The sequence below is a fragment of the Centruroides sculpturatus genome, unplaced genomic scaffold (genome assembly GCF_000671375.1).
Source record: "Centruroides sculpturatus isolate CEXI.00-Female unplaced genomic scaffold, Cexi_2.0 scaffold222, whole genome shotgun sequence".
Lineage (NCBI taxonomy): Eukaryota > Metazoa > Arthropoda > Arachnida > Scorpiones > Buthidae > Centruroides > Centruroides sculpturatus.
Window position 1 is genome coordinate 489,552 of NW_019384483.1, and position 5,355 is coordinate 494,906.

A 5,355-nucleotide genomic window follows, 5' to 3' on the forward strand; every position below is an offset into this window, starting at 1 on the left:
AAAAAAAAAAATTAAAGAATGCCCTTATCGATCCGATGCGGCTGCGATTTTTTAAAATCGTTTCTCAAGTACAATATCAGGAATTTTTTTTGTTTGCAAAAGCTATTAATCCTTACGGAATTTTTACATATAAAAAGGAATCGTTGTATTGTATATTGTTTGAAAAATAAAGTATAAAAGTATTAGCTTTATGCTGTTTCGTAATTAATTAATTCCGAATGATGATTACAATATAACACGTCCGATTCGAGCGCGTAACGCACCGGCTGGCTCTCGTATTGAGTGAACAGTAAATTCATGAGACAAAACGAGATACTATTTTTGGAAATGCCTGTAACCTTTGGATAAATGGGTTGCAATCCGGTTTTAATGTATATTACTAGATGATTCGTCTTCAGCCGGGAAAAGAGTAGAGAAAAAATATTACTTATCTGATCACTAAATGAAAATTGCGAAGGTTTGAAAAGACGAGCAAAATTATGAAAATTTGACGGTTTCTTCCAAGTTGCAAATTGATCTTGTGTTAAATCTGATTTTGTATTACTGACGCATAACGACAAAGTTCTCTGGAATTAATAACTAAACCAATAGATTATTAATAGTAATCTCAACCGACTTAACTATTCAGACGAGGTTCAGTTGAAGAAGTTAACATTTTAGATCCGATAGCTATAAAATGCATTTAGCGTTACCGCTCGTTTGATCTACAGTTGATAGCGTCTTTGAATAATAATTCCATTTACGGTTTCGATTATGAATTCCTTAAAACGATTATCAATATTCAAAATTTTCTTGACGCTAGGTGAAAGTATATAGATCAAGATTACTGCGACTTCGAAGACATTGGTACCCGCCAATGGCAGGTAAGGAATTCGTGTTAAACTACGAATGTGAAGGGGTCTAATCCGGTAACTGATTCTTTTTTTAAAAAGAGATTAATTTAGTTATAAGATTCATGTGTTGGGTGTACTAAGTACAGTAAGTCGGACTTGCGAGCATATGTGGTTCCTAAAACCTAAAATACCACAAACTCTCCCGTTATTTCTTAAGGTTGAAATTTGTACTTCGTTTCGGCATAATCCAGCTATTCTACCCTCTTCCCCAAATATTACATGAGTAAAAACACAGTGAACTTTTTCTGTCCGCGATCATAAAGCTGCATGAGAAGACAACGAAAATAAAAAAAAATTCTCGTGCTCCAATTTGAGACTAGATAGTGTGCTCACTGCGATGCCATACGCCATTTTTGGTCGATACATGTTATGTCTGATCTTTTTGTATAAAATGAGAGACGGTTCGGCTCGTAATTGCACAAATAGTTCCGAAAAATATAGACCATATTCCAAAAAATAAAAGAAATCCATGAACAAAGAAGGAAAATACGAATGCAAAATGGTTGAAATGATAGTTGCAAACTTGCTACTTGGTGAGAATGAAAACAGTAACGCTATGAATGGTTATGCAGAATATTCAGATATTGTAGGTCTAATTGTTATTTTTTTTTTAAATAAAATTGTTCTGTGTGCACTTTTTGTTTCAGTTTGACAGACAAATATATCAAGCAAGTAGCTTAATCTTACGTTACTACCAAGTTGGAAAGGACATGATATTTTTAAAAGTTGCTTCAATGTAGAAATGATTATTAGTAAATTCATTGTTATTGAGAGGATGGCTGGAAAGTCATGAAAAGAGGAAAAACAAATGTAGTTACGAATCCTATCTATTCAGTAAAAAAAAAATTGTTTAAACAACCATTCTTGAAAAGCATGAATGCTTTCTTCTAACTGAATATGGATGATGATTAATAAAACAAAATGTATTGTGTAAAAGTTTACGTATTGTTCCTCTTCTATTTAAACTGTAAAATACATTTTCATTTCTGAAATAAAATGTTCTTTTCTAATTTCAGATTTGAAGTAATTTTAATGAATAAATAGAAATAAGTTGTAATTACTATTTATTTACTGTACAATAAAATAATGGATAGAACATTCTCGTAGTAATCCTATGGTCCGAAAGACCAAAATGGTCGGCGATCATGTTTTAGAACATCTCGTTCGTGATTAGCGTGTGTGTGTATATACTGCGCATTTATATATATACAGTAATTGTGAATTGGTCACTCGTTATATCGAGTGTTTCGCTTCGTAAGTAGAATGATCGCCTTTTGAAGCTCTAAACTCGACCTATCAGTTGTGTAACCACCACTACAAACACCGCGGCTGTGGTAATGCAATCCGTAGTGTATTGATCACGCGACAGGTAGCTTTACCTCGATCTTCAAGCGATGCTAGGTAAGCAGGAATACAGGAATAGGGATGTATTAGGAAACCCGTACACCCAGCAGCTATGGTAATAATTTAACAAATTCAAACACATTTAAATCGAACTTACTCTTACGTATTCGTGTTATATCCGTAAAATATTTGCACACGCACAGTAAAAGTAGAAAAAGAAATTTTTTTGAGTAGTTCCATACTCGAAATTTATTTTATTTGCATTGAGTTTTAATTAAACATTACTCGTCTGGAGAGGTGTACTCGCGGAAATTAGAGCTAAAGCGCGGGCCATCTGCCAGCCATAAATATGAACTGCTACAATGAATACAGTAGAGCGTCGATTATCCGAAAGAATTCCAGTCGGCAAATTTAAATTTTCTCAGGTGCTGTAGCGCTGCAATCTTGGGCTACTCAAATATTTTACGTTTTTGATACTAAATTAACTTCTGAAGTATAATTTTTTATTGTTTTTATATTTTTCAATATATTTATTTTGTTTGTACAAAAAAAAAAAAAATTTTAACGATACAATAGTCTTCGTTAGGCTTAACATCGACGAAAATTCAACGCGAAGAGACACGCAACGGAGAAAAATTTCAACATGGGATAGGTTAATATATTTGTTCGTACATAATCAGTTATCCGAAATATCGTTTTTTTCCTCCGAACAATCCCAGTCCCCAATTGATTCGGATAATCGACGCTATACTGTACTATAAAATGGCATTAATCAGGATTGTATTCACTTCTAAGTTTGCGGTTTTCTTTGTGACAAGATCATAAAAGCGAGGAATTTAGGTATGAAATATATTTCGAAATTAGGAATATCAAATACTTTGATACCCGAAGTACGATTACATAATTCCGAATACTTTATGCAGTAAGTAGATCTATTTGACATTAATATTTAAATCAGATACAGTATCGTGTTCGATCAAGTCCCGACGGATCGACAGAATGGCTGAGCAGTTAAGGTAAGCGCACATTTTGATCAGACTGAATCACATCACTGTGTGCACGCCTGGTCGCATTTCAGTGGCGGCTCGAGCAGAATTTAAAGCAAAAGAATGAGTTGTTTTTATTTTTGTTTTTCTTTCCGTCCTGTGGGCACTAAGAGGGGCCTCTTTTAGCAAGCCAATTATGGGTTCGGCCAGGACCACAATGGGGCGGCTGGGTGATGAGGGATGGGACCCGTTTATTAATTTTAGTAATAAAATTATACGTTTCACATTCGGATGACCGAAACGGCATCATCCTACTGCTCTGCTGATCGAACTTCGATCCGCAGAGCAGTACAATCTTGCGTTCCATAATCTATGATCGAGCCAGGAGAGCAATCACGGGGATTTTTTATATCGGGATTTGTTGGGTTTCGTCTTTCACTACCGGATCGCTCCCTTTGTGTGCCTCGCCGAACTCTCGATGCGTATGCTTTCTATTTTTAACTTACCACCTTGTGCGCGCTAACAAAGTCTGTTTTTAGGAAGCCCATTATAGAATCAGCTAGATGGTGGACACTGGGCCCGACATATCCGGACGGACCACCACCAAAAATTTCTGGGGTGTTTTAGATCTGGATTCGATCCCGAGTCTCCCAGAATTCCAATCGGCTATCCGGCTGTCGATGGGTTTGATTTTAAAAAGGCTCCTTCAGTCAAAGAAGGCCAAAATGAAAAAAGTTATATATAATAATAGTTTTAAAATGCTAATTTTTAATATCAAATTTAATAAACCTAGGATGTGCGCTATTTTAATAATTTTCAGACAACTCACTGATAATGTTAAATTGCAATTGCCACTAACATTATCAGTAAGTTGTCTGAAAATTATTACAATAACCAGATTTTATTCTATACACACATACACTGGCCAAAACAATTAGAGGAACATGTGTCTTTGACAAAAGTTTGCAAGTCAAATGTATGATATATTGCCGAAACGTTAAAAATTCAACTGGAGTACACTGATCATCATATTCGTGAATAATAGGGCCGAGTAATCTTTCATGAACATCGAATTCTCTTTGAGGCCGGATGGCCGAGTGGTCAAGGTGGCAGCCTATCGCTCTGGGGGACCCGGGATCGAATCCACACAGGTCGAAAAATTCCTGGGAATTTTTCGAGGATGGTCCGCTTGGATATGTCAGGCCCCGTCCCTCACCACCTGGCCACACCATTGTGGCCTAGCCGTACCCATAATGGGCTTGCTAGAAAGGCCTCCTTAGTGCCCACAGGATGGAAAGAAAAAAGAGACACAGACACTATACAAATGAGGCGAGTGCAGAGATCTCCCGTTTCAAATTTTGGTACGTAAATTTTCGATCATGAATAATCGAATTCCCGAATACTGCCTCCAGATGTAGTGAATTTCTATATATTTTATTTAACACTAGCTTACCCGTCGCGCATTGCTGCGATCTCAGAAGAAAGGGAATTCAAGCAAACTCGTTATGATAAAATTCAATTTACATTTTATCATTTTTATTGAAACTTATTATTATTATTCATTTTCATCGGGAAAACATTTCAAAGTGTCGTTTCAATTCTATTTATTTATTGGAGTGTTTGTGGATACACGATATTTTTTGTTTTTCNACACCAGTTTGAACATCCCTTTACGGTACTGTTGCTTGTCAAGTTGCTTGAAGTAGTCCAGAACGGTATCTTTTCAATTCCTCCTGATCCGCAAAGCGTTTCCCCGCCAAAAATTTCTTTAAAGGCCCGAATAAGTGAAAATTCGAGGGGCTAAATCTGGACTATATTCCACACGTCAAATCAAATCAAATTGTGGTTAGCGCAGCGGAATTGGAAGGTCCTGTAACAACCTCCCTATAGTCCAAATTTAGCTTCTCGGATTTTCATTTATTCGGGCCTTTAAAGAAATTTTTGGCGGGGAAACGCTTTGCGGATCAGGAGGAATTGAAAAGATACCGTTCTGGACTACTTCAAGCAACTTGACAAGCAACAGTACCGTAAAGGGATGTTCAAACTGGTGTCACGCTGGGATAAATGTCTCAACGTTTACGGCGATTATGTCGAGAAATAAACAAACGTATGTAGCTTTTGTTGAATGTATT